This window comes from Bombus terrestris, chromosome 4, assembly GCF_910591885.1.
Source record: "Bombus terrestris chromosome 4, iyBomTerr1.2, whole genome shotgun sequence".
Taxonomy (NCBI): Eukaryota; Metazoa; Arthropoda; class Insecta; order Hymenoptera; family Apidae; genus Bombus; species Bombus terrestris.
This window is the reverse complement of record NC_063272.1, coordinates 18,007,939-18,019,739: the sequence shown is the minus strand read 5'-3', so window position 1 is coordinate 18,019,739 and position 11,801 is coordinate 18,007,939. Positions and strand designations below refer to the sequence as shown.

Sequence of the window (11,801 nt, the reverse complement as noted above, 5' to 3'; positions counted from 1 at the left end):
GGAGAATAGCGTGGCCGGACTGTAGGAGAGGGGTGGTATTATATTTGCGCAGGGCCGCCCGATAGGGCGCAGTATCGTCGCGACCGCCGTCGCGTGCACGTCGATTTTCTGTGCGTTTACGTGTCTTTTAGACCGCGAGTGCATCTGCACCGAGAACATCATTTTCCCTCCTCGTCGGCCGTACACTACCGTGGCCGGCCTTCCTGTATCCCGTCTCTTTTCTCTTTCTCTTACTCTCGCTTCCTCTTTTGCTCTTTCCTCGTCTATTCATCTTTCTCGCGTTTTCTCTCTCCCCTACTTACTACTCTGTCTCTCTGTCTCTCTGTCTCTTTCTCTCTCTCTCTTTCTATCTATCTATCTATCTATCTATCTATCTATCTATCTATCTATCTATCTATCTCTCTCTCCTTCTCTTTCTTTCTTCTCCTCTTTCTCTCTTTTTCTGGCTCACCGTGCCTCCGTTCCATGCGTGCCCGTTCCTTTTCGACGTTTCGCGCGTGATCTACTCCACTACTCCACTGTAGTTTGCGTTCCCCGAGCCGCGTTTATTCCGACCAAACTATAAACAACAACAGAGAACGCGAGTCGAGCGGACGCTCGAGCAGGAGTCCGCGAAGTGTTCTGGCCCAAGAGTGAGTAGAGAAGTGTCGTTTACGTGACCATTGGTGTGTTTGTTTCTGTTTGCACACTGCCTCCGAAAATAAAGGATCTTGTTCGTTTCTACCCTTCCGATTCTCGCCCCATTGCACGGTCCCCACGCTCGAAGTAACTTTTCGACGTTCACGCAACGCGAGCCGATCTCTCTGTTCGCGTTAATTCGGCGGATACACACCGAAAGGCTGGTTGGCTGGCTGGCTGGCTGGCTGGCTGGCTGGCTGACTGGCTGCTCGGTGCACGAATAATTGCCGGTAATTGCCGCGGGATCGTTGGGTTTTCGGGGGATCCCATTTCGAGTGGCTCGATGGAGTAACGAGAACGAGAACGACGACTGAACGAACACGCTCGTTTTCGAAGCCGCTGACGCCGCGCCGTGATAATAGAGGGTGAATCACCATCCGAGTAAAATGCTACCGCCTTTGCCGAATACGCGATGTTAGCTGGCATTCTCGCGTTGCGTGAAAAGTCGGCGGAATAGGGACCAAAGCTAATTTCGACAGCGTGTATCTCTCGCTGCAACGATACCAGGTGGGTACTTACGTCGTAAATGTTTCTCCGTTACATCTGTATGCATCGCGTTCCCTCTCCACCTTCGCCGATTTCTGAATTCTTTCCGCTTCTAACTTTTGCGCTTTCCGTTTGTCGAAACTTTCCCCCCTTTTTATAAAAACTTACGCTCTTAAAATTTGTAATAATAACGATCGTCTTGTAACGACGATACTCGCGAGAAGGTTCGTCGATTCGGCAGAAAGATCTTGAAACGAGATAGCTTTCTCGAGATTTAAAAACGATTTTAACTTGAGAACGAGAATAAAATAATAGTCGAAGATAAATGTATTTTCTTTTATTCTTCTTAAGATCTATCCGTGTTACAAATCTGTCGAGCCAACTGGCAAATACGTTATCTATTATTTGGTACAGTATTCTAGATTACCGTGCTTCGTTCGATCCTACTTCTCGAATTTTAATTAGAATCGAGTATGCAAATTAAGCTAATTTAAAACGAGATTCAAGTTTTTATCGCTTCGCGCAACGTATAAAGAGAAATAATTATCTCTTGCAATTTCTGACTTTTTCCTATTTTCACGTTCGAACGCGACGCGAATTTGCATTTCTTTGAAAAAGTCCGCTTTATCGCTGGCCTATTATCGAACATTTCGGAATATGAAAAACAAATTGCAAGTGCAATAATAATTTGATCGATAATTTTATCGTTTTACGTTGAACTTGGATTATTATTATTATCATTATTATTATTATTACTATTACTATCATTATTATTATGAATTATCATTACGATCGTCTCGTAATTAAAGTTGTACGAATCTTGCGATCTCAAAGATCGTAGTTGCAAAATATTTGCAATTTTATCGATATTTTAGTCCATATAAATTATGACGCGGATTCGTGCGACTAATAATATTATAAATGACGTAACAAAAAGTAAATCGCGAAACGAACAAGCTACAATTTATTGCCGTTATCGCGATAATTAGCGTTGGAATTATACGTTTATAAAAATATTTCTATATTAACATTGTACGATAGACTTTGCCTTTGTAGATACGTACATGCGTACATACAGTGCCGAACGAAAGTATAGGCACAGCTCGGATTTTCGCACAAAGTTTGTCGTAAATCTCTAAAGAACGTGATTCTTTGTTTAATTTTTTTTTTTTTTTTTTTTTTTTTGCAAAACTCGCTTTAAAGTTCAATTACACCGTGAATCGCGAATTTTCAAAATAATCGTAATATAAATCAGTCGTGACATTTGATTTGATATTTAGTATGCGATCCTCTTTCTTGTAACAGCTTTTAGACAATCAGGCATCGGACGTACCGATGCTTTCCTGATTTTTCCATCTATTTTGTGCCTCTCGAGAGGATCTTGCTTAGACCTAGTACGATGCGTTTGAAATCCTTCTGCCTAGATCGGGCCAAAGAAGCTCGATAGGATTTTGGTCTGGCGATTGTGACGAAGTCGTTAACGCACGGTGTGTTTTAAACGGGGTCGTTAAAAACGATCGCTCGTTTAACGACACAGACTGTGCGTTTGGAATCAAACAGAGAATCGCCTTCTTTACAGACTCGCGAAGAATTCTGTACAAAGATTCGCGGGCCGATGGAATGCTTGTTTGCTCTTTTATTTTTGTATTCGTTTCACCGTGCTAAAGTAAAAAGCAGAAGGAGATGGTCGATGGTCGGTTCTAATTGTCTAGAAATAAGCTGATAAGGATATGTCGCGATAAGACGAACGGTGCGCGAGTCTACGCGAGTCTACGCGAGAGAGAAATTCGATCTTCGCGGTAGCGCGATACCATTGTACGCGAAGCGTCTCTTTGTCCAACTTTGATTCGAGTCTCCCCTCTAGCATCGTCCGACTCTCTATACGACGATATACGTCTTAAAACTCGATAGAACCGATCATAAACCGATAACCGGTAAGATCGATGATAATTGTCGCATCAAGAAGCTGGCTAAGAATATCGACGAAGTTTATAGCGCAACTTCTCTTCTCTCGAGTCCTTTTCTCGATTTATAGTTTCTTTAGAACGACGATAACAAATTTTTGATATCGGGTTTCGGCGCTTTCGATTATTAGATAAACGATGCAAAGAATATGCATACACGTACTGGTGTGTATGCACGCAGGTGTATAACCTGTTACGTTATCTCTTGAACGTTCGTTAGCCAAAATATTATATTTCTATTGGATCGATGATTCATCGGGTGATTATTATATTCTATCAGTGACAGGCATACGATGCGTTAATGCCGCGTGACCGCTATATCGCAATAGAATATTATCCATGGTTTTACGTTGCCCCCATTACCTTAACGGCTTAACGCTGTGCACCGAATCGTTAATATCGTGCATAATTGTATCGCTAGATCATTTTCAAACAATTCATTAAAAAATTTACATATTTTAAACGATTTTTCGTATCGAGAAAGCAGCCGTGTATCTCGAATTCGTTTAAACGATCGATCGAATATTAACGAGAATACGTATAATACCTATTGATCGATGAAATATATGCAAAATTTCTGTCGTATAAGCATAAAACGTACGAGTACATTATAAGAGAGGATCTGGATTTACAGCGTCAATTTTTGTATCGTGTTTTAATATCGTATTACGTTTGAATTTCCCCTTGCGATAAATTACGATCGATCGACGAATTTCTAAGGTAAATTCTGTCGAAACAAATGTTCGTTTTGAAGCAACAACGTTTACTCTTTAACATTTTGCGTCAGATCTCGATTTCGCGAACGTCGCGAGAAAAGTGCCGAGAGCTTTTTCACTCGTTGTCAGTTCTCTTACCCCACTCGGTGGCGTCGCGTCGTCGGATCTTTCTAGAAAACCCTTATCGCTTTCCACCTGCCGCGGGGCACCGTAAGCCCGAGTGTCCCCGAGTCAACGGCCCCGTGCACCGTGCACCGGTGTGTCCGCGATCCGCGATCCGCGATCCGCGCTGGCGGACAACGGCGAAGGCCGATCGATGTCGGGCCCCTCGTCGATCGTCGGCACCCCGAAACTATAACATCCGCCAACTCTTTACTTAGAACCGCGCGTCAATTCTTAACTCGCCACTCGAAAGTATCACCGCTCGAAGCCGTTATCCAGCCTAAACCCTGATGCGACGACATATTTATGGTTCCGGTTGTCGGCGATACTATGCGTCGACCTAAAAGCGCGCCTATATCCACCATCTATGCGTGATCTATATGCGAATAATAAAAAATACTATAGCCGATTTTTCACTTTATATCGCAATGTCTTTGAAATTTAATACGCTTTCGAGACTCGCGCGGACCTTGTACAGTATTGATTTACGTTTTTTCGTGCTTTTACGAAGAATAGGTGTAGATCGTAAGGAGCGTAAAAGAGTATACGTACAACGAAATAGAGAGAAGCCTTTGTTTTCGTACACGACGACGTTAAATTCGCGCATTTCACTCGATATCTTTGATCCTGACCCTCGCGCGATCGCACGTATACACTATGTATATATATATGTATATATACACATACACGCTTTGCACATAGAATATCTATGCATACAAGTACGATCGAGTTATTCTTCGTTGAAAGGTCGGTTGGAAAATGAGAGAAAAATGCTCTTTCGCTTCCTTTTCCTCGAGATTGAACTTTTCGCGAAAAATTTCTTCTACTTTAAATGTTACTATATACGATACACGGTGTTTTGCATAAAACGTTGCATATATTAAATGCTTATATACTTTGACCGTGCGTGCGTGTGCGTTAAATACAGCATACGAGCACGGGTATAAGGGGAGTTCCGTTGTTTCTTCCTGTCTAAAAATTTGCGTTTAATATGAAAATTTCGCAACTCTCTTCCTCTACCTCTCTCTGCGCGCAATAAACGATTCAGGATGACGGGAACGTTTCGTTATGAAATAGGTAATAATTTATCGATCACGGTACTAAATGCATAAATTAGCCTTCAAAATGCATCAACGTGCCAACGCGTTGGCAGTTCTTTTGAGAATTTCTGGCCCGTTTTTAAATTTGCATAAAGCGGAAATCTTCTTACGCTGGTTCAGCTCGTTTTAATCTATTCTAGTTTTCTTTGCTAAAACGTATTACCATACATAATGACATACCACGTAAAATTCTATTATGCAGTACGCAGACGTAAAACGTCGCTTTGGTCCGAATTACAAAGATAAAGTCATTTCCCATCCACGTATTTCGAAAAAATTCATATCTCGAGATCGCGAGCTCTTGAAACAGTAAACAACGGATACGTTATTTTTTATATCGGGAAAAGAACGCTTACGTTACACGAAGAATTCTTACGCGTTGCGTAACGTATTCCTTCCGATGTGTTTCACATTTTATATTATTCCACGAGTCTCTGTACAAAATTAAAAACTGGTCTAGATTTTTGTCACGACGATAATACTTCTGCAAAGGCGGTGATGTAAATTTTGTAACGGGTAGCAGCTTGCTTCTTAATTAAAACTAAAGCTTTTCTTCTGACCTTATTTTCATACCATTGCGCATTGTATCGTATCTGAACACGCATGTGAACTAGTTGGTAATCCCGTTAATAACACTTCCCTAAGGAAGAAATTATGGACTGGAAACACGCGATACTTTTACCAAGAAAAGCATTTGAAACGGAGGTTTTAGCGAATTAAAACGTTTGCGGGAAGCGCTTACGGTAGTCAATGACGTTTTAACTTTTCTAATTATTTGGTTATAATATTTTCGATTTACATCGCTCTTAAATTTGACGACTCACAATCGCGGTTTTATCGGAACCAGAGCGTTATACCGCGTACACGTATCGAAAAGACGCGTTGAGAAGTGTGTTTAAAAGATGGCCGACATTCGCGAGATTCTAGATATCAAGACAAGGAGGAAAGTTGTTGTACGAAACTATCGTTCGAGGCTTATTTCTCGAATTATTTGTTCTACGCTAGAAATACGATCGTAGCGGTGCAAACGCGAATCTTTTTCGCTGTTTCGAATATTATGCTCGTCTGCTACTCGTTGTGAGAAACGAGATTACGATAGAGTTTAAGCTGTTATATTTCATTTCGTTGATTCACGTCAAAGCGAGAGACGCGAAGAGCGAGCGAAATAAAGAGAAAGGTTGGTTGGCCGACTCGTTATATCCAGAAACTAAATCACTGTTTTAAATTTCTCCAGCGTAAAACTAAATTATTCGTAACTTGAACGGTAAGCGTCAAACGACGTCTTTGTACGTGAATCCGTTTTACGATCCTGTCGTTTAGAATCGTATCTTATGTAAAATAGCAAATAGCGCGTATTTTTTCTAATACCCTGTTCATAGCTGTAACGTGTATCTTTCGCAAACTCTTGCCGGTATCGCGAAATCGTAAAATTTTGATCGTTTATATACGTGTTTCTATGCGAGAAGGCTACGCATATAGATCGATAAATCGTACCGATTTGATCTAACGCGTTCCCACTTCTTTTCTGCCACTAAATCGTTTACGTTAAACGTAACTCTCGATGAACATCGTAGCTCGAGCTACGAATCTACTACGTTCGTTTCGTCTGTAAAATTCTCCGTTTGGATCCGTTTCTACGGATTCGGTAGAATGCAGCGTGCTTTTCAATTTACTCGAATGCAGCTGTTTTTTTATGCGAGCGCGTAAAACGAAAAGATACGGCGAGGTCAAACCAAATAAAACGGTTAGCTATTAAAGTTTTCTCAAATTAGTGGAAACTTTGATATCGTCGGATTACGCGTTCGTTCCACTCAACTCGTAGAAAAGAAATTGAACTCCCGCGTTTGAGCCATTCGAGTCGCTTACTTGATTCCATGTGAGGTGGTATTTGGTGTAGGGTGCCAAAGAAATACTCGGCGGTGCTCAGCAATATATCTTTTAACGATCCTCGCATTCGACTCATTTCGTACAACTCTCGATTATCACTGATTATTCTCGCTTCTCGGTTACAACCCGACTATTCTCACTTCGCGGTTAAAACTCGACTATTTTTCTGATCCGATTGGTTTCTTTTTGTCGCCCCTCGATATCCCCACTACGCACGCGTTTGTTAGGCGCCCGCGACCGTTGCCATGTTCTCCTTCTTCTAAATATTTGGCGGAAGGACCGTAGGGATACCGATGGCTCGTTAGGCGTGTCGGCTTTACGCTTCGCGTATACTTTGTTTCGTCGTCGAGTGACGCTACGCATGAAACTAAGCTAAACGTGTCACTTGATCTCGTACATTCGACTATTCAAAACATTCTGCGTAAGATGCCTGGAATTATAATGGGTTTGCGTAAAGTAACGCGAAACATCGATCGATATATTTATGTACACGTATGTAATCGTACGTTATTTAAGACACGTCGACGATCGAGATTACTTAACGCGTTCGCTGCGAATCCGATTTTCGCTTCCTACGATACACTCTGTACGTTAACGAACGATTCTCGTACAATGTCTGTTTTCGTATTTAGAACATTTAGAAATAAAACTCGCAAGAATGTCTCGTAGAAATAGTAACGTCGCAGAAAATACAAGTTACGCTCCTATGCGGTATACACTGTCGTTCTTAGACACGTGGACATTTCGACCCTCTTAAATATCGTTGCTGGAATCAATTGATGTATAGTTTGACAACCAGACGACTCGAGTATAGCGAACTCGTTAAATAAGAAAATTCTTCGGCGATGTTTGACGTTTATACGTCGTTATATTCCGTCGAAAATGAGCAAGTGTCGAGTTTCGCTAGTATATATACAATCGTAGATACGCGCCTTTCGACGTATGGCGCGTTTAAACGCGTAGACGTAGATACTCTCGAAAGCGTTTGTATGTGAAACGGGTACGCATGGCATCCAAGTACCCACCTTTGTTATTTCTCGCCACCGGTCAGTCATCTTGCTGGTCGTCTCTTCGTGGCGTTACATCGAACATCCAATGTTGGGATAACTCGATCAGCAACCAAAACGAGTTATCGCTGTTGATCCCTTCGCACGAGATACGCGATCGCGATACGATTTTGTTCACGCGATCTTGTGGACGAAATATTTCGCGCGTCCATCTTTTCGTATTTACAGCCGAATAGATCGCGAGTACGTAGTATTTTTACAAGTATAATATAGCGCGTTTCGTAACGCGTGATACAATCGAGAGTTTACACGAGGTTTCAACGCGAAGGAATACGTCATAGCGTAAAATTTTCTTTCTTTTGCTTCCTTTTCCACAACATTGATCTTAAATACCGAAGAAACAGACCAACTTGGCGAATATTTGCATGGACCTTATTTTTCGATAAAAATGTCGTTTCATCCCCCACCGTATCTGTTTAGATGGTCGATTTCTACCAGATTCACGCGAACGTTAGACGATGTATTCGCACTTCTTTCAGATATCATACGTGCCAACAAAGTAGATGGATCAAGCGCGTTCTCTTTGGATTCGCGTCGCGAGATATCTTGTTCGTAAGTGCGGTGGAATCGATACGGTTCTATCGAACGTTCCGTCGATCCAACGGCCAATTTATTTATTATTGTTTATTATGCGGGAGGAAAAACTTGTTAAGTAACACGCGTATCACGTAGGTATCTGCGCTTGGTTTCAATCGGTCGAACCTTCGGAACAAATCGAGGATACGTTTCGGTTGGTGAAACGTGGCAAAGGTGTATTACGAGGTAGTTGCCCGATGCCTTCGATTTTCATGACGTCGCGCCGCGCCGTATGAACTTATAAAGTAACGAGACACCAGAGGCAACGAACAAGCTACATAGTTGCTTTTGCAATGGGTGAAATTACATTTTGCAGTTCTCGCGAGATGAAAACACGGTTGCGGTTACTGGAATAAGGGAAGTTTTCTAATAGGAAAGTCGACCCTCGTTGAATCGATTGGAAAAGAAACGCGAATGATACGTGGCGTTAAACGTAAAGCCGGTGGCTAAAGTTAAGCCAGCTTTTTTTCAAACTGTAACTTTTCGCCAAACCGGACGATGATTATAAACGAATAAAGATTTGCTTTGAAAATTTGCAAAGTCCATTATGTCGTGTACGGGGACAACTAAGGTAGACAACTTTCTAGAACAAAGTGGTTGGCATCTTTCTTCTAACTACGTTGTCGAGAAAACGGTTTAATCGTTTAACCTTCGCTTTCGTAGTACATGTAACGATGTATTATGGTACCATCTATTATACAACGTTAGTTAGACGTTAGTAGACGTTAGTAGACGACAGCCATTTCGTTGGAAAGCAACAAGTAGTTGCAAAATACATAGCTATATCGATAGCGTGACCTAACTAGGTAATAAAGACCTGCTATTATTCCTTCTTCGATGAAACGTTAATCTAAAGCGGAACTAAAAACTAAAAAAAATATTCAACTTCGATTACCTTCTTTCACTTACTTTCGTTCGACGGTTAAACGATATAATAAATACGTAATTGATTCGTAAAGGTTTTACCGTGCGACGATCGAACAAACGTTTAGATAAATTTATCGCTTCGTACGATCAGAAATTTTCGTCGACATTTCACGATGACTAAATTCCCTAGTTATTGTTAAAAAGTACGACAACGACTATTAACGATAAATAAGGATAAGAGCAATTTCCTTTATGCCTTACCGTTTCTTATCGGATAATCGTTGCATTTTTATAGGACGTTCTGAGGCAACAAATTTACCTACGTTTTTTCCCATCGATATCTTGAAAAAATAATCGTCGATATAGCCGAATCCGTTATTTAAATATCCAACGTTCTCGACGAGTTTATTTAAAACATTTGACAACTATATCTCGTTATTCAGCCGGAAAATCAAATCGTCGAACAAAGCCGCTTTCTTCGTAGGTTCTGGAAGCAAAGAAATCGAAGCTGTTGCATGGAAGCAAGAGGCAAGTTATATTTTGAATCTCTTTGATTCTGCGCGGTTTTAATCCGCCATCGTATAAATATGCAGGACAATGTAAATTCTCGATGCGAATCGTTCCATCGTGAACGGTCGAGAGCCAATCGAATCCACCGCCGAGCTATCTGGTAGTTTCAGCCTTAGACCCAGAGGAAATCTCTTTGTTGCAGATCGTAGATCGAATCGTTGGAGTTTCTCTCTGGAAACGGAATGGCCGGTCGAAACGGTTGCTCATTGCGAGCAACATAATTTCGCGCATTTAACGGTCTATTAAAACAAAGTTACGATTATTCGGAAGTTGGGAAACATAGGCGCAACGAACGAACGAAAGGGGACGACCAAGTTGGCCGATTTAATTTCCTAAATATTCATGGTGCGCTGCGCCGTGTCCCTCTGGCAAACGACGAAGACCTGCCGTCAACTCGCAACACCATAAATATTCTACGTCGCGTCGCGTCGTCCTAACTCGAAACGAGAGACGAATACGGTATATCGTATATCTCGGATGGCAGCTTCGCACCTAGTATACACGGCGAACCTAACGAAATATTAAGTTATGCAATTATCCATGTAAATGGAACTTTCCTTTCTCGTTGGATCGGCAAAGGCTATTCCCGAGATTACTCGGCAAGTAGCGAGCAAGCTCGGGTTCCATCCGACGGATCCGACGGAATAGCCAGCCGATAGACGCTATTCTCCTTATCCGGTATCCGTACACGCTTTAATTTAAAATTAACGTCCATTCGAATGCCATAACGAATCTGGTCTACGGGGAAATCAAAATTATACGAACCCGGCTCGTCCTAAGTATTCCACTTTGATTCGTTGCGTGTTCGAACGAGATCGCGAGAGGGCCTGAATAGAAGCGATCGTCATCGATGGTTGAACGCGTGTCCGAATCTTTCCGTAAGATTTCGAAAAACCCGGTAACGACGTTGCGCTTTATCCGGCGTATAACAGAACGAAACTGCAGAGTCAGTGGCGCGAGTTAAAGATACCGCCAACGAGTAAAAACGAATTACTCGTACGTAACGCGACAAAGTTCGTACATAGTTGTACAAACTCGTAATACGGTCTGTGGTTCTTTATGCTGTTTCTCTTGGCGAAAACTCGACCAACGTATTCGGTACTAACGTTCTTCTAGAAATTCATACGTAAACGAGAAGATATCGTAATTCGATTGAACTTGGCAATCCAATTGGAATCTGGGCGCGGATCAAAATAGAAGCCTAAAGAAAGACCGATACTTTGCTTCTTTCTTACGTCGAGTTCTTCTTCACGGTGCGGTTATTATCGATTTCGGATACACGATCCTTTCGCCCTAAATGGAAAATCCTGTAGCTAAAGAATTCAGAGGCGTTGCGGCTTCCAAAGATAACGATATTTTTAGTCTCGACTTCTTTTCTCCCGTCATTCTGGATTCTTTAGAGAAATATATAGTCTTTCAAACTCCGACAAAGTTTCGCTGACACGAATTCGGAGACATACCATTGCGTAAATTAGATATACGCAAATAATCGAATTAATATTTAGTTTACGATAGGAAAGTTTAGCTTACGGTAGTTTGACGAATATTTCACACGATCTTGGTTTTCCTTTCGCGGTCTTTATAGGTTTTCCGTATTCGCTAATGATTCAATGGATAAAGTTCCTCGACTAAGCGTTTGAGAACAAACGGTGCCGCTAAGGACGAGCCAAGAGAACGAGAGGAAATCAGAGGCGTAAATCGACGAGTGTTTCGATATATCAAAAATAC

General features: G+C 41.7%; 1 protein-coding gene across 4 annotated transcripts in view; it reads left to right on the top strand.

Moving 5' to 3' along the window:
• Positions 1-227: 227 nt before the first annotated feature.
• Positions 228-11,801, top strand: part of LOC100649725 (1-phosphatidylinositol 4,5-bisphosphate phosphodiesterase epsilon-1) — a 128,729-nt gene continuing 117,155 nt past the window's right edge. For 3 of the 4 annotated variants that reach the window (XM_048405259.1, XM_048405260.1, XM_048405257.1), the window contains exon 1: positions 228-632. The gene's annotated coding sequence lies outside the window, so the exon portion shown is untranslated. Of the gene's footprint in view, positions 633-863; positions 1,186-11,801 lie in introns of those variants that run through there. The other variant, XM_048405258.1, reaches the window with a different exon arrangement.